General features: G+C 51.8%; 1 long non-coding RNA gene across 1 annotated transcript; it reads right to left on the bottom strand.

Moving 5' to 3' along the window:
- Positions 1–14,065: 14,065 nt before the first annotated feature.
- LOC130543037 (uncharacterized) lies at positions 14,066–18,955 on the bottom strand. The gene is made up of 2 exons (XR_008958053.1): positions 18,716–18,955; positions 14,066–18,300 (listed from the first exon to the last, which is right to left on the bottom strand). It is a non-coding gene; the product is annotated as an uncharacterized LOC130543037 (long non-coding RNA).
- Between the last annotated feature and the right edge of the window lie 6,352 nt (positions 18,956–25,307).

Genomic DNA, 25,307 nt, shown 5'->3' with positions numbered 1-25,307 from the left:
ACACAAGCCACTGTCCCAGCCCAGCAGAGCTTGCTCGGAGCACCCTTTGCTCACCCTTCCCCAATCCTGGGAGTCTCTGGAAAGTTCCCTGAGCTCAGAGGTCAGATTTCATAGGTATTCGTATCCTCCAGAGCACTTATCTTACGGTTTGCTGATTAACGCAAAGAGAAAAGAAGGAATGGAGGAAAGAAGGGAGAAGACTTCACTAAAATTCGCTGGTTCGGACCAGCCACCCAAGCTGGTATGCACTGATGGAATTTTTATTTGTAATTATAATACCGCCAAGCAGCTGTGTGACCTTCTGCAGGTGTGCTACCCTCTCTGGGCCTCAGTGTCTCCATCCATTAAATAAGGTAGCTCGATGGGCTCTCAGGTAGACACTGTACAGCATGTGCCTCCGTCTCCCCCTACAAGGCTGCAGATCTCACGAATCAATCCCAGCATGTTTCCCACATGTTGGCAGAGAAAGGGTGAACCAGAGAAATGTACTTTTTCTTTTCAGTTCCCAGCATCCCAAAACACTTCCTATTGAAAGAATCCCAAAGTATCCAGGGTGCAGAGTTTCAAATCACTCATCTTGTCCGTTGGGTGGAAATTTCTCTTCCCAGCTTCTAGGACAGGAGGATGGGACTTAGAACTGGCTGGCAGGAGGTTCCCATCCCGGGCTCTGAGTATGAAGCAGGTGACACGAGGACATAGGCAAGGTTGGAGATTTCTCGAGGGGGTGCAGCAGAGCTGTCAAAGACCCAGTGCGGTGACAAGTGGCCAGCAGTGGCCAGATCAACGGCGGCCTTCCCAACGGCTTTCCTGCACTGCGGGCTGACTGTTGCCAGCCGCCAGCCTGCTTCCCATCCATTTTGCAGTCATCAAGGGGAGGACTGTGCCCCGATGGACAGGACTACAGCTGTGAAGTCAGATAGATACACGTCTGGATTCCGTTGGTGCCAATTACGGGCAACATACCTGCAGGTAAGTTACATACCATCACGGACTACTGTTCTCTCTTCCAGAAAGCAGGTGCAACAGCAAATGCTTCGTAAGGGCTGCTGGGGGCCTCACACAAGATACTATGAGTGGCGTTCCTAGCCTGGCACCGAGGAGGGGCTGAATAAATGAGGAGGGAGGAAGGGAAGCTTCCAGAGTGGGGGGCTGACTCCAGGGTCGATATGCCCAGCTGCAAGCAGCCCGAAGCGCTGTCCTGCTGTCCAGCAGCTGGGGAGGGTCCATCACAGCGGGTGTGCTCCACGCAGGGCGCTGACCTGCTTCGGGAGAACTGACCTTTCTCTCCCCGATGCTACTTCGCCACCGAGTGCTCGCCCTTGCAGGACGCTCCGAGGTGTAAGGGGGCCGATGTCGGGAGCCCTCGGGGAGTTAGCGGACTGGCCTCAGCGGATGCTGATGCCCCCAGATGGAGCACGGGGCTGGCTTCTGGGCTCAGGGCATGACAGGCCGGGGGAGCAGGCGTGCCGAGAGCCTGCCCCTCCGAGGTGTGTGCCAGCGCCAGGGGCCAGATGCTCCCTCCAAAACCTTCCATCAGCAATGGCATCTGCGATCCTCCCAGGCTGGTCCAGCTGCCGCCGGGGCGCGAGGCTCATTTCCCAACCCAGACCCTTCTTTCTGCCACCACCCTCGCCCCAGGCATTTCCTTGGGGGTCACACATTGTTGTCTTCCTCAGGCCCTCGTGGCCTCTTGCTGCATTGCCCACTCTCTGGCTGTCTCTGGTTCTGACTGGAATTTAATTGGGAGCTTGAAAAACCCCGATTGTTTGATAATTATAAGGCAGAGAAATTACCAGGCCATCAAAGGTTGCTCCCAATTGCTATATGAATTGTCCTTCGTTATCTCTCGGGATAAAAGACCACTTGATAGAGACAAAAGCCAGCCAGCTTTTCTTTCACGGCTGCCTGACAAGAAGACGAGGGGTCGTTGTTGGCTCCAATCCATGTCTCCCCAGACAGAAGCCTTTGCCGCTCCCCGCCCAGCACAGCGCCCTGCGCCCTGCAGAGACCCGCAGCAGGGCCCAGCAGCCTCCGGCCATGGCCAGCCTGAGCCCCTCCCTGCTCGTCTCCTGACCCAGGGGCTCCCGGAAGGAAAAAGCCCCCGTTCTCAGCTGCGTGTGAAGATGTGCTTTTCCTAGAGGGCTGGAGTGTGAGTGCCCATGGGGACCTTGGGGGGTGGACAGCCAGCACTTACGGAGGATGTCCTGTGTGCCAGGGGCCATGTCAAGGGGTTGACCCGCTTCTCTTTACAACTAGTTATGTCGGTGATTGCGTTTTTTTGCTTTGATTGTGTTTTTTTGTTTTGTTTTGTTTTTTGCATTTTGCAGCTGGGTCTCAAAGAGGTTAAGGAACTTGCCCAAGGTCATCCAGCAACGACATGCTGGCACCGAGAGCAAACCCTGGGCTCCTGCACGGAGCTCTTAGTCACCCTGTGGTCCTGCTCTCTGAGTCCGTGTATGTGCAAGACGTGTGTGTGAGCGTGTGCATGTGTGTGAGTGTCCATGAATGTGATGGGGGTTGCACGGAAAGGACATATCTAAGCACTGGGCCCAGTAGAAAAAGGACTAGGCGAAAGGCATGAATGAGGCCATTGTCACAGTGTACCCGTACATTTGATGTGTTTATTTGTAGAGGACCCAGCCATGCCTTGATTAAAACCACTGGGGGCTGGAGGTAAGTGAACCCATGTTTGAACGTTCCAGTCCCTCGAGCCCCTGTTTGTGCCAGGCCTTGTGCTGTCTGCTGCGAGTGGCCTGGAGAGAGTCAGGCAAGGTGTCTGCTCTGCGGGCTCCCTGCCTGGTTCCTAGTCGCAGACAGGGCAGGGCTGGCGTTGTCCCCTCCAGAGCCATCATCATCCTGCCTGGGAAGCCTCTGCCTCTGTGGGGAGGACCCGGGAAGGCTGGGTAGAGCTGCCTTAAGGCCATTAATTTTTTATAGCCGTTTGCTAGCATGCTCGCACGTCAGCGCTTGGCCAAGAGCTAGGTTTAACCAACAATTGATTATCCTTGGAATCAACAAGGCTCTATATCACTAATTCATAACTTGGCTTTTGTTCTGCAACCATGGCTACATTCATTAATAAAAAGAAGAACCTTGTGTGAAGCCCTTCTCTGGCCAGGCCTGATGGGGACTCATCCTTGATTCCAGAAAGAGATCCCGATCCCATGTTACAGATGAGGAAACTGACCCAAGAGGGGAACGCATGATCTGCCCCCATCACACGGGTTGTCAAGGGCGAAGCAAGGCGGCGGCCAGGCTATGTGCTGTAACATCATCGAATGCTCCATCTTTACCAACTACGTACGTGGATTAGTTGCAAGTCGTGAGTTTCAAATGAGAAAATCCACGGGAAGCAAGCACCAGTGCGTGGAGCTGGGTTCAGACCAGCCGCTCTGGAATGTCAGCGGGCCCGCTGGCCACCCCCTGACCCGAGCACGGACCTTGGTTGGTAAAGCAGCAGGCGCACCTCACTGGCAGGTGTTCTAAACCTACAGGTAAAACTGTGATCTACAGCAAAGCCTATTTCCATCTCCCCAGGTCTGTTCCAAAGGAGCCTTTTCGATGTAGCCTGTCTTGGCCTGTGGCCAAGGACCATCAGGATGTTTCAGGAGCATCCGAACGACCAGGAAAATAAGAGACAGGGCATCCAAGCCTTCAGTGATAAGTGTCTAAGTTGAGGAAAAAGCTACCTTCAGTTGTTATAATTTACCTCGGTACTTATTTCAGGATATAGTTTTATACCGCTATTCTCTTATATATATAATATACATAACATATATAATGCATTATATTAATAATGTATATATTATATGTAATATACATAACATATATAATCTATGTACTGTATATATGATATAAAAAAGACCCTCATTCTGCTCCTCAAATCTACCAATCTTATCCTCAGCCCCTGCTTCTGCACTGCTGCTTCCTCCTCTAGAAATGCTCTCCCTCCAGGACTTTGCATGGCTGGCTCTCACTCATCATCCAAGTCTCCGCTTAAATGTCACCTCCTCAAAGAAGTTCTTTACCACTCCACCTAAACGGGTCTGTGGTAGCTCCCTTGTCATATTTTCATCCTAGCTTTGATCTCTCCTGTCCAGAAATAAGTATCGTTTTATTTGTGTAATGGGGTGTGCCCTCTGTGAGAGTCTAAGCTCCGTGAGGACAGACGGGGGAGGGCTTGCTCATCACTGTGTGCCCAGAACCTACCAAGAGCCCAACAATGTTTTGGTGAGTGAATGTATCAATGAATGAAAACCTCCCCGGGACGCAAAGAGCCTTGTCATGGAACTCTGCACCCCTCAGCGATAGTGACTCAAAGGTGGGAAAGGTGCTCCTTCTAATTTTACGAGGAATGTGTTCATGGCTCTGCATCTCAGGGTCATTAGGTGATTCCGAACTACTCAGCTCCCACCCAAGAAGCAGATGACAAGGATGACTTCCAGAATGTCCACTGGGGGTCCAGGGACAGCTCAGAGCATTGGGTTTGGGGCATGGCCAGCTCTGAGGAAGCAGCACTCTGCTGGTAGAACTGGTCTGGCCCAGGACAGTGGGCGCTGGTGTGGCCAGGAGTCCCCAGTGTCAGCTGCGTTAGCCGCCCTAGAGAGCAACCTATATTGGCTGCATCGGAAACCACAGGAAGGAATTACACCCTTGGCGAATCCCAAAACACCAAGGAAGAGAAGTTCGCAAGACTCCAAAATTCGCATAGGAAGAGAAGGACTCAGAGCAGGTGGCGTGTGCTCATGCTTGGGGGACAAACTGTACCTGGACGGGGGGCCACTCGGGGTCAGGCTTGACACTGAGGCCCCAGCTGGCCCCGGGGGAATGCTCTCTCGGACACATCGTGGATGGGGTTACCATGAGCTGTCAGGCCGAGATGGAGTTCTGAAGCCAAATGTGAGCCAAGCCAGGGTGCACAGGGCACCAGAACCTGAGAAAGGAGCCCGGGCCAGGCCTGATGCCAGGTTCAAATCAGATGGAACAGCAAATCAAGGTGAGAGCCAGTTCAGGAGTCAGGGTCATGGGCAAATCCAAGTGCAGTAGGGAAGGAGGCCAGGGCCCAAGGGCAGCCCAAGGCTGCAAGGCAGCTTGGGCTATTCCCTGACGGAGGTGGTCGGAGCTTCCTCTGAAAGCCTAGCCTCCAGGGGCTGTGGCCTCCAGCTGGCATTCCTGGTGGACATCTGACAGGCCGACTGCGACAGTAGGCATGGGTGGAAGCCCGTTTGAACTTCCTCAGCCCTGTAGCTGAGGCGGGAATTAAACCGTTCTGTTCTACTAGGGCATTTCATTGACTTCTGGCAAAACACGATGTCCTGCTTCAAAGGGAAGGAAACGCGCAGGCTTAGGAGGCTCGTTGGACATCAAAGCGCTATTAGAGAACAGCTTCCTGATGAGCTAATTGCAAATGCAGCCTGGGCAGACGGAGCACGTTTGCCCAGGAACATATGGGCTCACACATCCAGGCAGAGGGTGCCCGGGACAAGATGTGTGCGGGGCTTTGGTGAACCCGACGTGTTTGCAAAATAATTCAAGACGTTGCCTCAGCCTGGGCTGCTCTTCCCTCCCACATTCTGTCAGGCTGTGGGGGTGGAGAGCGGGATTCTTGGTGCCTCTGAAGAAGAAGGCTCCTAGGGAGCAAGTAAGGAGGACTGGGCCCAAACTAACCAGAACATTCTCCCCCCAAACCAGAGGCACCTATCGGAGAGAGGTCTTTCTTGACTCCCAGAGGCCCCTCTGGACTGTGTGACCCTGACTGAGAATCAGGGTGCCAGTGGGCAGTGGGCAGTGGGGTGGGCCATTCCCCTCCTTGGGCTTCCCTGCCCAGGTGGGAGACCCTAACACTTTCAGCCCTGGAACTGTTATAATCTCTTCTGACACCAGCATTAATTACAACATGCCCAGGAACCTGGGGGCCACCCGGTCTGGGGCATCTACCCCAGGGCTCCTGGGGAGCTTAGACCAGTTGAGTGGGCATTCCCCTTATCCTCACCCAGCAGAAAAATTTCGGTGACTCCAATTCTATCTCGTTTATGTAACAGCATCAGGCATAAGATTTTCCTTGAAAAAAGGGAGCTCCAGACTGTTCATAAAATTAGTTCTCTGTAATAACTGCTTCATCTTACCACTGGGGGAAACTGAGGTCATGACGGGCATGAGAGCACAGAGTGAGTCAAGGACAGGGACAAGTTTAGAGCCCAGGACCCCAGCTTCAGGCCAGAGTTCTGGCCCCCACACCAGGCTGCCTACACCTGGTCAGCTTCAAGCAACCGGCCCCTCGGTGCTAGGCTGCCTGGGCTCCCGACGACGCCTAAGCTCCCCTCAGCCCCCTGAAGGGCCTTCCTCAGCAGGATGTGTGCCTCAGCAATGAGGAGGGCCCTTCACTGTCACCCGCCTGCTCTCCAGGCTGAGCTGATGAAATGCAGAGGCAGCCAGAAGAGCAGAGGGAGCCCCCCCAAGAGGGAGGCAGGGAGGCGAGGGGGAGAAACTCCGCTTGAACCTGCTATCGATTGGTTCTGCTGTGTCTCTTCAAACAGCAGGAGAAGCCGCGGCAGAGAGGGAGGAAGCTGCAGGAAAGAAAGCAGGGAATGACAAAGGGCCTGGGAGGTGGCCTTGTCCTGCCTGTTCGTTGGACAGACAGGAAATCTGAGGTGTAGGGGTGGGGGGCCACGCCAAGGTTCCCAGCAAGTCCGTGGCTGGGTCCTACCCTGAGTGAGGCAGTCCACAGGCTTTGGGCACGTGAGATAAAATCGTTAACTCCCGTGCGTGGCTGAATCCATACAGCCTGGGCTTCCAGCCTCTTCTGCGTTCCTCGCCCCCCAGTCCTGGCTCCTAGTTACAGCGGCTCAGCTTCTCCCTTCACTGCCATTAACACAGTCTTAAGTAATAAACTCATTTGTATGATTCTTTCATTCATTCTTAACTCCCCCTGCCCTAGACTATTAGCTCCTTGGAGGCAGGAGTTGGTATGCTTTGCTTACTACTGAGTCCTCAGTGCTCAATACATATTAGATGGATGGATGGATGGATGGATGGATGGATGGATGGATAAATGGATGGATGGATGGATGGATGGATGGATGGATGGATGGATGGATTGATGGATGGATGGAGAGATGGATGGATGGATGGATGGATGGATGGATGGAGAGATGGATGGATGGATGGATGGATGGATGGATGGATGGATGGATAAATGGATGGATAAATGGATGGATAAATGGATGGATGGATGGATGGATGGATGGATGGATGGATAAATGGATGGATGGATGGATGGATGGATGGATGGATGGATGGATAAATGGATGGATGGATGGATGGATGGATGGATGGATGGATAAATGGATGGATGGATGGATGGATGGATGGATGGATGGATGGATAAATGAGTGTATTAAGGCTCTTTCTGAACTCAAAGCTTGCCATGGCTCCTCCCCACCCCTATGATCTCACTGGGAAGCCCTCACCCAGTACCGAGGCCATTCATGTCTGACCCCAGTCCTTCCTGCTCTCATCTCCTTCCATGATTCTCTCCATCTCTGTCGCACCATGCACACCACTCTGGAAGGCCCTTCCCTCACATGCCTTGGTAGCTTGTGGTCTAAAATACCCCTCTCCCCTTTATCTAGATATCCAGCTCAAATGTCCCTCTTCCTTCCCTGGTGAGCCAGGCCTTAGGCAGCACAGATGATGGCTTCCTCCTTGAATACCATATGATAGCCAGGGTATTGCGCAGGTAGAGAACATAAGGGTTTGTTTCCATGTCTGATTCTACTATAAGAGAATAGGCCTGCTGTGGGACAGGAAGGACAACTTGCTAATGTTGTGTGCCAGAATCGGGTTTAACCAATGGGAGGGCTCAGGTCCCTTGGCTGCTGCCCAGTCAGTGCCCCTTCCACCACACGTGGATCAACTTCAAACATTCCATCCCATCCCAACATTCTCTCTCTCTCTCTGTCTCAAAACTTACCGTATCTGCCATATCTGGTACCTTCTCCTGGCCTCCCTCTTGCCTACCAACCCCTAGTTATTCCCATCCTGAGCAAGGAGGGCTCAGCAGTGAAGCTTAGTTGATGCCCCGATTGGCAGGCTAGTGCCCTTGGGCTCGGGCCGGTTGTACTCAAGCCCCCTCTTCCCAGGGGCCCGTTGGTGACAGGTCTCAAGAATAAGCTTCATGGTGGCCCCCAGCCCAGACTTGTACATAAAAGTTTTATAAAACCATTGCACAACTCTGTCTGGTCTATGCAATGTTCTTTTAAAAAATCAGTGCATTTTATATACAAATACAGATTTCTAGTTTCTCCTGCAAAATTAGAGATCAGGCCTTTCTGGAGGGACCTTCTCCCAAGGCACTGATTGGGAGGAACTTAGAGCCTGTGTGCTCCAGGCTCCCGAAGACCCCATCACCTCCTCCTGGCTTCATTAATGACCAAACCCTGCCTGGCTCCCTGGGGAGTTCAGGTTTATGGCCTAGAGAAAGTCTTGGGAGACTTCCTTTGCTCCTAAATCAGATCACTGCTCGCCTCTCTTTGGCCCCTAGACACACACACACACACACACACACACACACGAATGACTCTGAACCGGGGTGCAGTGAAGCCTGAGGACATAAGAAGGGTGTCCCAACTCCATCTGTTGGAAAGCCTACTCTTTCCCCATTGCATTGTCCAAGCACTCTGGACAAAAATGGCACCCTTGACTACGAACACAAGGATTTATTTCTGGGCTTTCAGTTCTATTCCATTGATCTCCATGTCTACCCTTTTGCCAGCACCACACTGCTTTGGTTAATGTAGCTTTGTAGTAAATTTTGAGCACTGGAAGTGAGTGCTCTTTGACCTTTTTCTCCTTCAAGATTGGCTTAGCTATTTTAGGTCTCTTGACTTGGATGAATTTTAAGATTAGCTTATCAAATTCTAGGGGCAGCCATTTGTTGCCACATGACAAAGTAAACCATTTTCCCCCCTAAGTCTTCTGATTTTTCAAGAGAAGTAAAAAAAAATTTGGATTTTTTAAAAATATAAAATGTCTGGGTTTCAAAGCACCATTTAGGCCAAACAAAACAACTTCTGCAGGTTAAATCTCAGAGCCCTAGTCTGCAACCCCAGCTCGAATCCCAAGTTCTAATTTTTCAGATGGGGATCTGAGACCCAAGGAAGGAAGGGACATTTCTTCTGGTCATAGAGCAAGTTGTGGAGGTGGGATTAGGACGTGGAAGTCTGGTTTCAACACAGGAGCTTCCAGACACCTTCCTCTCCGCAGTGCCTCTCCAAGCAATGTCTCGGGAAGGGCACCCTACACCCAGCCCACATGCCTTGGGTCCGGAGCACTCCTCAGTCCCTTCCAGTCTAACAATGGTGAGCTCCCCAGACACTGGTGGCTCCTTTGGTCCCAAAGCTGAGGTCCAAATCCTGCCATTACCTATGATCCCCGAACACGCAGCCAGCACCATGCGTTTCACGAGCAGAAAGACGGAGGCACCTCTCCAATCCTCTCCGGCCACCTCAGGAGGACACTGAGAAGAATGAGCTGTCCTTCTCCCTCCCGCCACCTCTTTGGGCTTCCACAGTCTCACTTTAGGAAGGAAGAAAAAAGAAAAAAAAAATCAGTAGTAGCCAGGAAGCCTGCTGCCTCCACAAAGTAATTTGGAGCGGGTAGAATAGAGAAAAGAATTCGTCAGATTAAGAGCCAGGCACATTACGTGGGCCAGAGCATGGGGGCTCCAGGGAGCCTACGGCTGCAGCCCTGCTCCTGCAATTAAGATGATAGCATCGAGGCCGCCATAATCCTCAGGGTCGTAAAATGTGTCACAAGGCACTTCCTCGACAGGGGGAATCCAGCAGGCAGCTGGTCATAATTTTTCTGAGGCTGCCTTTTCTCTCTCTTTTTTTTTTTCTTCTTCTTCTTCTTTTTTTTTTGGTTAAGACAGTGATGCCAGCTCTAATTTTACTGCAAGGTGGCAGATTTTCATTTCATACTCTCTGCAAAGATTGATTCACTGGAGTGTAAAAAAAGGAAAAAAAAAAAGAACACACACACACACACACACACACCACCTTGAGGCGTCCCACATTCTTCCTTCCTGATCATTTCTGAGAAATCAAATCTTACAGTGTAGTGATTTTCAGGGATTTTTTTTCTTTAAATAGTTTTTTTTTTTAAGTCAGTGGTATTAGGGTTCATAGAATCCCTAAAAGGAACAGTCAGAAGAGTCCTTGAAGCTTCTTGCACGCAGCACGCCTCCCCCACCCCCCACCCCACAACTTTAAAGCTGAGGCCTCTAAAAGCCGGAGAGGCAGGGACTTTCCTGACATCCCACTGTTTGTGGCTGAGCGGGCCGAGAATGTCGGTCAGAATGTGTGCAGAGCGTGTTAGACCTTTAGATACCATCTACCACAGAGTGTTTCATTTTATAGCACAGGGCTGAGGCCCCGAGAGGGGATGGGACGTGCCAGGGCCTGGGGGGAGTAAGATGGCAGCTCTCATTGTCACATGGGTCTGCAGATCGTCCTGCTTGACCTGGGGGGAGCCCATGGCCTCAGGAGATGAGGGTTTGGGTGGGAAGAGGAGGAGACAATTTGGAATGACCAGGAGGAACAGTGTGAGAAGCAGAAAGACGGGAGTAGCCCAGGGACCTGTGCCCTCCCTTGTCCCCTCCCTCAGACTCACCCCTTGAGAATGGGCCGGAGTATCCATCCCAAGGCCACTAGGTACCCAGTTTCCACAGAGGTGATCAGCTCCAGGGGAACCCCACAATGGGACATATAGATGATAGCAGGTGGCTCTGGAAGAGAAAAGAAGGTCAACAGAACCCAAAGATTTCCTGAAAGGTATTGTCATACTTCCCCCATACTTTATTCTAGAAATGGGGGAAGAGATGAGTTCTGTGGCCACACAGTTGGGCCCAATTTATTATCTAATAACCTGTGAAACTCCTGAACACTGCCGAACATGGGTTCATCGTGACCAAGAGGGAAGTACCTAGTCGAGTGCCATAGGGCTCTGTTCTCTACCCTTGGCTACTAACAACTTTCATTAGGTTTATAAATGAGCTCATAGGTCTGTGCTGATCCAAGCAGTTGGCTAGAAAAGCAAGTGTGAGGGATGATAGTTTCAGGGTTCCCAATAGGGTTTCAATAAGCATTCCGTAAGCACCTGCTATGTGCAGAACTCTTTCATCCATTGGACTTATGAAGACTCTTTCACCATGCAGTGGGGACACTGAGTCAAGGCCAGCCCGGTGCTGCATCTGGAGTCCAAGGGATTATAGGGAGCAAGCAGCCCAGTAGGACCCCCAAGGCTCCACACTGCTGTCTGGGGCCCAAGTGAGGGCCTGGTACAGGGCAAGGGCAGCAAGGCTCCAGGGGCTGAGCCATAGTCCTGGAGCCAGAGTCAGCAGGAGACGGGGAGGAACTGCTACCACTGGCCTTGCCCTTCACTTTGCCTACAAAGCCGGAAAGCACATGGGCCCTTGTGAGCCCATGGGACAAGGGCACCCAGATGGTGGCCAGGCCTGGGCCCCTTGAAGGCTCTCAGCTACCTCGCCAAGAAGACCCTCTTCTACCCTCTCAGTGCCAAGCCCCTCTCTCCAACTTACCAGTCAGCCCCAAACACCACCACCCACCCCCAGCATTCAGCTCGGTCTGGCTCCCCCAGGAACCTGCAGGAACCCGACACTGGGCTCTGCCTGGACTCGGGGAGCCCTGATTCATGGGGCACAGGTCTTTCCTGTGCCTGGCAAGCTTGCTCCCCAGCCGTCTCCAGGCAGAATTCATCACTCCCTTGCCTTAAGCCTCTGGATCACATCTCCTCCATCCACAGCCACAGCGTGAGCCACAGTTTCTCGCCCAGATTGGACCTCTGATTTGTTTATTCCATGATAAACCATATGCCAGGCCCTGAGCTGGGTGCTGGGGTGCCCCGGAGAACAAGACGCCAACCCTGACCTTGGAAACTTGTGGTCCAGTGGGGGTTGAAGACTAACAAATGAGCAGTGACAATCCAGGGGCCTCATGGTAGGAAGACCCCACCGGGGGGAGCGGGAGCTATAATAGCTATTACACATGGGAGGCACCTAACTCACATCAGGGGCATCTGAGAAGGCTTCCCAGAGGAAGGGACATGTACACGGAGACCTAAAGGATTGGCAGGAATTAGCCAGGTGAAGAGAAGGAGTGCGTCTTGCCAACATGCAACACCTACTTTTTGAAAGGCTACTTTGCAGCAGACACCAGGGCTCAGCAGCAAGTAAGGCCAACACAGTCCTTGCCTTGATGGAGCTCAGAGCCTGGTATGGAGGCTGGTGAGACACAAGTCATCACATCGAATTACAACTGTGTAAGAAGGAAAGGTTCAGGGCATTCAGAACATAGAATAGGAAGACTTGGGTGGGGCTGTGGATAGAGACAGCAGTCCCTGGAAAAGTGAACTTAGGCTGAAGCGTAAGGAAGGAGGAAAGGCCCACCAGGCACAGGTGCGGGGACACAGTGGGAAGGAAGTGAATTTCAGGCCGAACAATCTGTGTAAATGTCCTGGGGCAGGAAGGAATTTGTTACTTTAATAAACCTGAAAGTAATGAGTAAGACGGAGAGTTCGGAGCATCGTGGCAATGCAGTAGTTACCCTTCATTATTATGATGAACATCGTGTGATGATTTCCAAGGTTCTTAGGTTATCGCCTTTCCTTCCCACCATAGTCATCCCAGGTGATGGTGGAACATTCTCTCCACTTCATAGATTGAGGCTCTGAGAGGCAAAGCCTGGTGCCCAAGATCATGGGGGCAGGAAGTGCTCCCCTCCCCACAGCTCCAGTGTGTGCCCAGCGCCACTTCCTCACTTGCCATAGCTGGGGGGTTGTAGGGCTCCAACCCAGGGCCCCAGCCCGTGGCCTACCCAGTCCGAGGAGGTGTCCTGGCCCCCCACCTCCCCAGCTGCACCCAGGAGCATGCTTACTGTGCTTGGGATTTAAATGCGAATTGCCCATCAAGTTTTTCATCTCAGCAGATCCCAGCTGTGACCCAGAGGGAAGGGGGGCTTAGGAGAGGAGGTTGTTAAAATGTGGAATTTGGAAATGGCCATCTCCTTGAGAAACAAAAGTGTGTTTTTGCTACAGGCATCTCAAGGGCCTCTTGTCTCCTCTGTCACCCGCCAGAGTACGTGTTGCATGTCAAGTGATTCCATCTTCATCGACAATTCAATTGGCCCAAATTACATTATGTATGTAAATTTCCATCTGCACATCAGCACGGCTTGGACCTCGCTCCCGACGGCCAGTCACTGCCCTGGTCTCCATCTCCCAGGGCCCACCCCCTGCTCCCCCTCTGCCCACCGAAGGAGGAGCCCTGGGGGGAGTAGGGGGTGGAATGGAGTGCTGAGTGCGGCCTCCCACGGAGTTGAACTGTACCCTGGCAGAGGCTGGGGGGCTAAACCAGGCTCTAGGTACAGATGGGTTTCCACTGCCAATTTCCAACAAGGGCAAACTGGGAAGCAGCTGCCAAGGAGCCACCAGCCTCTGATCTGAAGCCCAGGCAGCAAGCGGTGACACTTAACAAGAACACTGTCTACCGGGGAGGCAGCTGTGTATAGCAGACAAGAGCATGGACTCTGGAGCCAGACGGCCTGGGTTCGAATCCCAGCTCTGCCACGCTTCTGCGGTGAGATGTTGAGCCGCTCGCTTGACCTCTCTCAGCCCTGCTTTTCTCTTCTGCAGGATAGAGATAAAGGTTAGTCGGGAGGCTCCTTGCAAGCATTTGCTCTCGTACTCATCCGCAGTGTAATGGTATACCACTACTTCGCTGCAGAACATGCTGGAGCCTTTAGAGTGAGTCTGCTGAATGCAGTAGTGGGCAAGCTGGAAATGACCTAATGTTCCCCCTCACCAAGGACTGGGAATAGGGGGAGGCCAGGGGAGGCTCTGGCCTCAGGAACAAAATTTAAGATAGTACCAAAAATCTCAGTAATCAAAATATATCATATTTTAATGCACTATTTTTACAAAATCAGAATTAATGCCAAAAAAAAAAAGTCCACAAAGTACAAAATACCAAAATGCAAACCCACTTGACGGGTGTGGTTCTTTCCCTGAGCTGAATGAAATCACAACAGGTCAGGGGCATAGCTTTTTTCTATTACTCTTGGGTAATAAATCACTTGAGTAACCAAGAGTCTTATTTCGTGAATTAGAACGTCCAGCCCAGGTAAGACCACAGTCTCGTCCCATTTCCAGCCAGTCTCCTCCATCAGTTGGGGCTGGAACACCACTGGCCTTGAGGGAGAGAGGCAACCTACCTCTACCTCCCCTCTCTCCCGACCTCTGCTCTCCTTCCATGCATGACCTTGGATTCCGATCCCTTAGGGTGAGGCCCAGAGGGAGAGGGGATCGGGGCAAGACGCCCGGCCCCTCCCGCAGCAGGGCACCTGGGACCTGGTGCTGGCCTCCGTGGAGCTGGTAGGTAAAATCCCGCTCTTTCTCCGGTGGGGCTGTCATGGGTTCTTGGGTGAGTCCCCTGCTGGGAACTCCATCATCTCAGCTGTGGCTGATCACCTCCAGATGCTTCCTTAGCCGCCGGGCCTCGGAGGGTCCTCCTGAAGCCACACGGCCCTTCTGGGCCCGCTTCTTTGGAGGAATTGCACAGCCCGATGCTAGAACACAGGTGCTCCCCTGTATGCTTGCAGGCAGGGGGCAGCTTACCCCTATGCACGCCTCATCGTCCCCTCTGCTGCCCCAGACCCTTCCACCCACATCTTGGGCACGGAGTAGATGCCTATCATGATGTTTCCCAAACTCTGGGGTCCTTTGTCAAGCCCTCCGTGATGGTTAATATTATCTGTCCACTTGCCTGGGTTAAGGCATACCCAGATAGCTGGTTGAACATGATTTGTGGTTGTGTCTGTGAGGGTGTTTCCAGAAGATATTAGCATTTGAATAAGTAGACTGAGTAAAGCAGATCCGTGCTTCATCAACATGGATGGGCATGATCCAACCCCTTGAGGTCTGGAGCGGAACAAAAAGGTGGACGAAGGGCCAATGCTCTCTCTTCTTGAGCAGGAATATCCGTCTTCTCCTGCCCTTGGACATCAGAGCCCCTGCTTCTTGCGCCTTTAGACTCCAAGACTTACACCAGCAGGCTCTGATTGGTTCTGTGTCTGGAGACACACCCTCCTGAGAGCCTCTCGCTAGGCTGGAGGTGAGGGGGAGGACAAATGCCCCAGCATCCCCCTTCATCCGCCCAAGAGAAGTCTTCTGAGGGCCTCTTCCCTATGGTGGGGAGTGTGGAGCTAAGGTCACAAAACCTGCTCTTACTCATCTACTTTGAAGGCCAGCCTGTGGTCTAGTAGCTTCTTTGCAATCAAAGGGTACCCACAGTGGCTCCAGCCTTGGGCAGCTTAGCCCAAACCCAGGCACAGAGAGTGGCCCCTGAGTTTCCTGAGCCCTCACTATATCCTGAAGGACCTGTCAGATGATTCTGTTCATAAATGAGGCATCTGAGGCAAAGCCCTGTGACCAATCAGTGGCAGTGCTGAGACATATGCCCTGGACCTCCTGCCTTCCCCATCAGCCAGCCCAACTCTTTGGTGGCCATCTAGGAAAGACGCTGGTTAGAACGGACAACGAGCAAACATTAGCCTTAAAGGGGGAAAGGCAGGTGGCTATGTGTGGGGATTGACTACCTTCAAAAAGGACACAACCTTAGCCACATTGCCATAAAGCCACACGTCCTTAGTGAGCACCTGCTGTGTGTCCAGGCCCCACTCCTGACCTCAGCGAGTGTGGAGGCCAGATGAGCGAGACTTACCCCATGCAGGGCACAAGGGAGAGCAGCTTAAATCAGACTCCACCTGTGACTTGATCCTTGAGGACCAGGGAAGCTACAAGGGTCAGAGCAGCCCAGGAAGCTTCCCGTGGGAACAGCACCAAGGCCTGAGCCAGTCCACAGGCCTCCAGGTGGAGACTCTTTTAGTATCTGGAATGTGATGTGGTGGGGGAAAGGAGGGGATCTTCTGTCCTCTGCGGCCAGACGCACAGGCTAAGCCATCTGTCTTAGGACCACGCCAGGGCTGTGTGACCTTGGACCCATGTCTTGGCCTCTCTGAGTCACTGAGTCTCCACTTCCTCTTTGTAAAATGAGGATGATAATGACACAACAAATCACAAGGCCATGGTGCGAATAAAACGAGACAATGTGTACCCAGGGCCAAGCAGTATCTGGTGCACATTCAAAAGTACTTTAATGTTAGCAAAGCAGTGTCTCCTGTCGTTTGCCAGGGCTCTGGAAGTGGGGGACACCGAGCAGGACCAAGTCCTTCAGTGTCCCATCTGCATTTTCCATGCAGGAGAAAGAAATGTCATCCCAAGTGTTGATGGGTCAGGCATTCACTCAACAAACACTCACCAAGCACACGGCCTTAGTAGATGCAGAGAGCCCCTAAGCACAGCTCATGAGAATAGTGGGAACAGAGCTGGCCTGAGAGAGCCCAGAGGGAAAGAAGGTAAAAGAGGACTTGCCATAATAGGTGCTGTCTCAGCCAGGCCTTGGAGAGGGAATGGGAGCTGGTGGGAGGGTAAGGCAAGGGGAGGAAGGAGGAGCCCACTGAGACTGGGGCCTCAGAAAGCCCCCCAGGACCCTCCAGTCAGGACAGCCACAGCTTCTCTGGCCATGCAGGAGCAGAGGGCTCTGTCTTCCCCTTGCACTATGCACTCCCTGGGGGCCGTACCAGATCCACCCCCGTCATGGGGGAGGCCCTGGCCCCAGCCTGCTGCTGTCTCATCGTAGGTGCCTGGGAAGGGTTTGTCCAGCTGTTCTTAGGCCTCTGGAGACCGTGCACTGGATCTCCCTGGGACTTTAAATCCTCCACTCATTTGCGCAAAGGTATTCGCGGAGCCCCTGCGATGTGCTGGGCATCTCTGCGGGTGCTGAGATACCGTGCTGGGCAGCCATGGGGCTGGAGTCCCCAACAAGCCAACTGTGATGACCCAGGGAACTGGGGGCCTGCGCCGCCCTCCCAGCTCCAGTGGGCGGGGGCGCCCCAGGACTGGTCCAGGTGGGTCCAGGTGCGCGACAGGGACTTGTGTCTGGCTGTGAGGAATGCTGAGGTGTGGTTCACAATCCAACGCAACCTTCTATCCTGGGCCTCCAGAAGCATCATCCAGGCCGTCCGCTGCCCCACCTTCTTCCAGGTGCTGCTCCTGCTCTGGCTGGGTCTCAGGGAATCGAGCTGCTGGGGAAGCTTCAGGCCACCTCCTTATCTGTTCAGTCCCTGCTGCCATTCTCCCTTAGCGGCTCTGGCTCTTCCAGAATCTCCTCTCAGGCCACTGCAGCCTCCCTGGCCATCGCGTCTGCCCTGAGCCCTTAGCTGCATGAACTCCCCTTCCCCACTCCAGTCAGGGACCTTTCCGGCTCTGCCAGAACCCTCCCTCCAGGGAGATAGTCCAGATCTCTTGTAAGGCTGCCCGTTACCGTCCGCCTCTCTCCACGGTAGTCCGGACATTCCCTAGCCTCTACCTTGGAACGAACCACCCCCCACCCCAACCTGGGCCCAGGGCTCCCGTATCTCCAGAGCACTGAGGGTCCATCGTCCCATCCTGACAGGTGGGCAGGGCAGGTGAATAAGCAGGTGAACCAAGCGAGGGGCAGAAAAGAAAAGAGGCTTAGCCAAGGCTCGGGAGGCTCCTGGAGCTTGCGGGGCCGAGCTGGGATGAGTTCCCTCTTCCCCAGCAATTCAAGGCAGGACTTTCCCCACAGTTCCATACAACCGTCTCTGTAGTGCCGAGCATGGGAGCAGGGTTGGGGGGGGAGAGGTTTGCAACCCTGCGACCCAAGGGCCCGGGTGTTTTATTTGGCTAACAGGCTGTGTGCCGTGTTGCATTCCAGTGCTGCCGGTGGGTCATGCTCTCTTCAGTTCTCCACGGGCCCCACCCCTCCTGCCATCCTCGTTGTCCTCTGTCTGCCTTGTTTCTGAACGCATCAGAGTTTGTCACCCCAAGTGTGACCCCTGGAAGCTGCTCTTTGAGTCTCTGCCCCTCTACTCTCCTGGTGCTCACTACACTCCCTTCCAACCCTGCTGGCCCGGGCTCTCAGCACCAACACGAAGCAACCAGGCCTGCATCCTCCCACCATCCAAGCTGTTCCACGCCCCTGCTGCACCCCCTCCTCTTTCTTACCCGGAAAACGCTCATTCGTTCAGTCATCTGCTGAACACACACCAGATACATAATCCCGTGGGCCAGGTACTATTCTGAGTGATGAGAATCCAAGGGTAGCAAAGAGAGGATCCCTTCTGTAAAGGGGTCCCAGCCTTCCTGGAGACACAAACACAAAAGCAGATACACTTGGAACAACTTTTAAGTGCAGTGCTAGAGGTAAGTACAGAATAATCTGGGCCACCTCCTTCAGGATGCTTTCCTACCACCAAGCAGTCAGGGACTCCTCCTGTGTGCCCCCAGGACCCTTTAAATGGGTGTCTAGGAGGGCTCTATCACCCTGCATTATGGATACTTTAAAGGTGAGATCAGAGACAAGATATGTTAATTTCAATAAAGCACAGGTCCTGGCGACTATCAGGATTGGGTGAATGAATGAACGAATGGATGAATGAATGAATGAATGAATGCAGGCCATTATCAGCTTGTTCCCCTGGGGTATTTGTATTTGCACATGTGCTACTGTGTATACGCATTTCTGTGAAGCTCCCCATCCCTGTGGACACACACTTACTACTCGCTGGTTCCATGTGGGCCTCTTGCAGGGTCCTGGACCCAGTGGACAAACGGGTCATGGCCCCTGGCAGATGGCACAGGCCGTAGGGTAGACAGGCCCATAAACATCCCGCCGAATCCAGCAGCGTGCCATCCCGATGCGGTGCGCATGCGTGCAGCTCAGCTCTCGTCCCATGAATGATAATTGGAAATGTGTCTGGTGAGTCCATTGGACCCAGTCATCTGGGAGTGATTTCCATGATACGACAATCTGCCCCTGAGCAAAAAAAAAAAAAGAAATGAGAAAAAAGGGAACTTCTGTCCATGGATCTGGAAGCTCAAATGTGGCCCAGGCAAGCAGGGACAGTGTCTAGAAAGGGTTGAGGACAGAAGATGGGAAACCGGCCTTGGCATCAGCCCCTACCAAGCAGCGCCTGGAACATGGGAGGGACGTGGACAGTGGCTGGGAAATTGGAGTAAATTGGAAAAGAAGAGGTGTCTGCAAGAAGCAGGGTGGCAAAGCCAGCTTGGGGGTGGTTTGGGCAGCAGTCCCGCAAGCCCGTGCCCACCCCAGTGGCTCGCCCCCTCCCACCACCCTCCCCCTGCCTTCGCCAGCCTGTGTCACCTCTCAGAGATATAGAGACTAAAAGTCTTGCTCTCCCGGCAGGCAGCACGTGGACAGGAAGTGGCATTTGGTGCAGCCCTGATCAGGGGTGAGAACACCACCGCTTCCCCAAATTGGTTTTCCGACAGTAAATTATAATTGCTCTAAGTGTTCTAGAACTCAGGGACTGAGATTAATTACGGCTCTGTATCCTATGGCGCTCTGAACTTTAAGCACAGCGTGGTGTGCAGGTTGTTAATAAGGAAGATCTGGGAGGACTTTTCAGATGAGCAAATAAAAAAAGAAAAACAATTTGAATTGGCTTCTGCACCTGCCAAGGGGGACCCTTTGGGCTTGAAAGGCTGCCTTCCGTCTTTCCAACCTGGCCGCGGATTGTGTTAATGATGACCAAAGCAAAGTGGCTGCTGGGGCCTGGGGACATGCAGCAGGCCTCTAACCACCTGGCCCCGAATGGATTCAAGCACTAGGCCAGTCAGCCCTTTACAGGAATAACAAGACCGGCAGCCACAAACTCGGATGTCAGGAGAGTCGGGAGGGTAAAGTAAACAAGTGGGGCTTCCAGGGAAGGGGTACGATAGGGAGTGGTGGAGACGGGGAAGCTGGGGAGACTCTTCCCTCAGAGACCACCTCAGCACGGCTCCAGCCAACCACTGCCACATCCCAGAATGCAGCCCATGCTGCGGCATCTTCAAGAGCAGAATTCCAGGTTTCTATATAAAACCTATTTTCGTAGTTGGAAGCTTATTATAATTTTAACATATTTTATGGAATCGAAGAAAATCTATCCACGCTGGAATTTGGCCCATGGACCGCCATCTTGAAACCTCTACATCAGACACTCGTTTCTTTCCTCCGGTGAATGATAGGTTTGAACCTCTGTCCTCCCACGGAAAGGAGAGCCTCCTGCCCTTCTGCCTCCTGGTTCCTTCCTTCCCACTTCTTTTCTCTCTGCAGCGCTCACCACAGGTGCCATCCCCATCTCCTCTGACTCCCTGTTAAACTTCGAGTCCCTCGACAGTCCCCAGACAGCCCTGTTCCCAAACAACTAAGAAAACGGCCCACAAAGTAGGGGCTCGAACAATGTTTGCTGAACGAAAGAATAAACAGCATTCAAACCTCTCTGCTTTTCTCATTTTCTTCCTTCTACCCCAGCGGTCCCTAAAACAAAGCCCAACACATGCATCCAGTCCAGGCCAATGTCCCCTCCAATCCCTTCGCCATGTTTCCACGCTCTGAAACTGAGATCAGAGGCCAGAAGGATTAGAAGCAGAAGGGATGTACAGCCCATGGTCCAGATGAGGGAACCAAAGTCTGGCAGGAAGAAAGGATTTGCATAAGGCAGAACCACGAGCTAGCTGAGCTGAACCTCGAGTCTGGAGTAGGGCAGTGTGACGTGGAAGCCCCTGACATCTCCCCCTTCCTGGGTCTCTTCTCCTTCTGTCTCTCTCAGAGCACTGTCCACACGCAGGGGGCCAAACCTCCCATCTGCCCCCATCCTGGGTGGATGCCCATAGAAGACCTGAGAGCTGTGACCAACCCAACATGCATTCAGATCAAAATGTACTGGGAAAGCCATTCATGTCATATAAACCGGAAATCACTACTTAGAATGTGAAATTAATTTAGTTTATTAAAATGTGTTTTGGAGACAGGCCCCATGGATGCTGCTGGTCCCTGAGGGTGGGGCTCCGTCTGGGAATACTGACCCTTGCAGCCCAGTGCCTGTCTATGGCCATGGTCATGACCGACCCCATCCCAGGACAGCTGCTTGCCAAGATGGTGAGCTATTATCTGGACACAAGAAGGAGATCGGAAGGAACAGTGTATTTGTGCGGGGGGCTAGCTGGTTTCCCTTCCACTCTTCTTCTCCCAGCTGGAAACTCAGAGAAGGAACCACTCGGTAGGAAATGGAAGCAGGCAAGTATAGAGGTCAAGAATGTGGGCTTCAGAGTAAGACATCTGGATTTGAGTTCAAGTTCTAGCGTTTACTAATGTGTGACCTTGAACTAACCCTTTGCATCCCTCTCTGCTTTAGTTTCCATGTCCACAAAATGGGGACATGTGAAAAGAATATAACCACTATATTTCCAAGTAGGAAAAGTGTTAAGCATCTCACATGCTATAGATCATTTAATCCTCATAACAACCCTACGAGACACAAACTATTAGTATCAGCTTCGTTTTACAGACGTGGAACCTGAGGCACAGAGAGGAAAATTGGATTGTACCAAGTGACACAGCTGATAAATACTAGAACTGGGATTCAGACATAATTACCCCCCTTTTAAGTAAGTCTAGAACCCACATTCATCTACTCTTAATTTATAAGAAACTTAAGAAAACATAAACATGATTTGAAATCCAGAAAGCATCAAAGATAGAGCAAAGCCTCCTCTTCATCATTATTCTGTAACTTCAACCACCCTCCTCTCAATAACTATTCTTCTACGTCTCTTATTTTAGCTTGCAGTTTCTTTAGGAGTGTACAAGCAAACATGAACAGAAATTTCGTCCCTCCCCTTTTACACGGAAGGTCAGATATTATACACGTTGCTCGGCACCTTGTTATTTTTATTTTTAAATAATTTTAGACTCACGTAGAATTTGCAAAATAGCAGAGAATTCCCACATACCCTCCACCCAGCTTCCCTCAGTGACAACATCTTCTCTAACTATAGTACGGCTATCAGACCAGGACATGGACAACAGCACGATCCAATTACCCTTCCTCCAATTTTACCAGGTTTAGGTACACTAATATTTTAGGTGTTTGGAAAATAGCTCTATAACGTTTTATCTCATGTTGTAGACTTGTGTAAGCACCACACTGGTCAGAATTCAGAACTGCTCCCTCACCACAAAGAACATTCCACGTGCTGCCCTCTTAGAGCTACTCTGTCTTCCCAGCCCTAACCCCCGGCAACCACTGAGCTATTCTCTATCCCTGTATTTTGTCCCTTCGAGAACAATAAATAATAAATAGAAGCCACAGTATGTGACCTTTGCAGTGGGCTTTTTCACTCAGCCTAAAGCCCTTGAGATCCATCCAGCATCTGCAGGTACCACTAGCATGGTCTTTTGCCTTGCTGAGTAGGGTTCCATTGTATAAACATGGTGGTTTGTTTCTCCAACCCGGCCTTTGGGTCGTTTCCATTTTTTAGCTATTACAAGTGGAGCTATTTGCACATGTGCGAGTAAGTGTCTGCATGAATGTAAGTTTTCATTTTTCCTGGGTAAACACCCAGGAGTGGAATGGCTGGGTCACCTGTTCCTGTATGTTTAACTTTGTAAGAAATTGCCAAACCGTGTCAGAGTGGCGGTTCCATTTTGCCTTCCCAGTGGCAAAGCATGACAGCCCCACATTTTCACCAGCACTTGATATTGTCCACATTTTTTATTCCAGCCAGTTTAAGGTGTGTGTATTGGTACCTCACAGCACACCTTACTTTTTAAGCTTAGAATGACTTGAAGCTCTTTCTATATCCGAATAGAAAGCTACTCATTTTTTTTTTCTGCAGCTGCATTATAACCCTTTGTCGGCCAATATTTACTTAAAAGAACTTTTTTTGGTTGGTGTTTGAGTCTTTCCAATCTTCACTGTTTCAAGTATTTGAGCCCTAATTCTCAATCACCACATTAAACTGGCTTTGTACGTATCAAAGGGGTTGTGAGTGTATATCCTGTCTCTTTCAGCAAAGGATCCTTTTAGTGATTTTTAAAAGTAACAGTGAAAGAAACCTAACTTGAACCAGCTTGAACTAAAAGAGGAAGAAGTGATTGGATCATACCTGGAGGAAGTGAACAGCCAAGCTGCAGGAATGGTAGGGCCAGGAGACCCAGAACTGGGGCTCCAGAGGACCCCTCCCTTGTCTGGGTCTTCCCCCTTCCTCCAAAGCACAGCAAGAGTGACGACAGGTAGCGCCCTGCTGTGATCTGACAGCCCCCCATACTGTGGGGTGGGGGGACTGCCATTCTTTGCCAGACCTGGATCAAAGGTGTCAGAGGAGGGGTCTGGCTTGGTGGGAGAAGGGGGGGCAGTTTTAATGGCATCCCCACCATCTCAGGGATGTTAGATATCTCCTGAGATAGGTGTGCATGCCGAGGAAGGGTTGGAAAATGAACTCAAAGATGCAAAGATTTCTCCTCTCTTGGGGCTGACTGCATCAGAAGCACTCCCACATCTCCCAGCACAAACAGCCAGGCTCAGCACACATTAGATGCTAACGGTATGCAGCTGGTGCTGAACAAGATATGTGTCAATCAATCAAGCATTCTACTAAATTGCCTCCTATTTCTTCGCATGCTGGGGGAACCCACCATTTAAAATAATGCTGTTAAATTCCTCTGCGAAGCAGGCTTTCTTCACAGCAGGATTTGCTTAAAGTGGGGCATGCCTGTAGTCTCAGTTCCTGGGGGAAACCTTTGATTTTCCTGACAACCCACTGAGCTAGGCGAGGATGTTAGGAGGGCAAACGGTTAATGGATGTGAAAGCTTTCCGTGACCTGTAAGTGGCATAGAAATGTAGGACCTCACCATGACTATTATGATTACCCTTATTTCATCTCATCTTTGAAGAGCTTTACACTGTAATTTTGGAAGTGGAATTGGAGACACCTCTCTAACAGTTCAACCTCATACTTCTCCTCCAAGGCTCAGTCCTGGGTCTCAGAGCAACATTTCCCAGCGGCCCTGTTGCTGCTATTCAATGCAACATAAAGAGATTTCCACAGCCAGAGGCCTCCTTGGATGGGAATAAAGGGAGGCACTGAGGCAGGGGCTCGGTTTAGCCCTCTCCAAACTGCCCTATGCCAGAACAGCCCTTTCTACCCCAAAGTTAGGGATTTGATTCAAAAGTCTCCCTGGAGTCCCTAACTGTATGCCAAGCCCCATGCTGAATGCTGGACTTCTAGAAAGCCTGCGGTCTGTGGGAGGCGATGCCTCCAGCTAACTGCGCTTCCAGACAGGGAAGGGAGATGCAGAGGTCCCTAGGATGGGGGGTTGGGGAGGTGCTACGAGAGGAGCCCCAGGTCTGATGTTGGCAGAGAGGAGATGACCATTTGAATGCCTGCTGACCCTAGCAACCCCAAGGCTTCCCCAGCTGCCCCTCAAACCCCAGAGCACTTGCACAGCCCAGGGGTCCTTGAGGTTTTCCCCAGACTCTTTCTCTCCTCTACATTTTCTCTCCCTTTCTCTAGATTTCTTCTCCTTGTTTCCCAGGACTCCCCCGCCCCACCCCCCATCCCCAGAGTCCACCTTCATTCTTACCTCTTTCCCATGCTTGGTTCTGCAGAGAATCCCACCACCCTCTCCTTCCCTCACTTGCTCTGCTTGGCCACAACGAAATGTATTTAGCTCCTAGAGCCTTTGTCATAAATCAGTCTCTCTGGAGGCTCAATCATTTTTATTGCTCTTCTGTGAGCATCCTGTCATTCCTTTCCCTGTCTCAGATATTGGCAAGCCTGGAACTCACAGCACTTTCCCCGGACACGTCTCATTAGAGACCTGCCCATGGCTTTCTGCCTTTGCACTGTGAGGCTTCCCCAGCCAATTATCTTGACCCCATCACGACTTTTGGCAGACACCCCCAAAAAGCAGTTAGGGTTGAATATACACTATTAACTGGGAATCTCGCAGGACCTCACCACTCCTGTCCTTCCTTCTTCCTCATCCCTGTAGAGCAGCCCAGACACCATAGCTGAGCCCGGACAATGGTGCCACTGGCCACTGTGAGCCCCTCACCCCATAAAAAGGCCAAAGTCCTCTAACATGGAGTGAGCACTGCACTGGAGCCCAGAAGCTCTGTAATGTTTGTGGTGCAGAAATGTTGGTGAGTGAGCAACAGTGATCCCAGGAAACGAATTACACTGAAGGGGTCATATATCATGATAATTAATAAACACAGACTGTCTGAAGTCAGCGAACTTGATGGAAAATACTCAGGTCACTAGGACCTTGAGGATGTACAGACAAAACAAGGAGGGGAAT

Source organism: Ursus arctos, unplaced genomic scaffold (assembly GCF_023065955.2).
Source record: "Ursus arctos isolate Adak ecotype North America unplaced genomic scaffold, UrsArc2.0 scaffold_7, whole genome shotgun sequence".
In the NCBI taxonomy this organism is placed as follows: domain Eukaryota; kingdom Metazoa; phylum Chordata; class Mammalia; order Carnivora; family Ursidae; genus Ursus; species Ursus arctos.
This window is presented reverse-complemented; position numbering and strand designations above follow the sequence as displayed.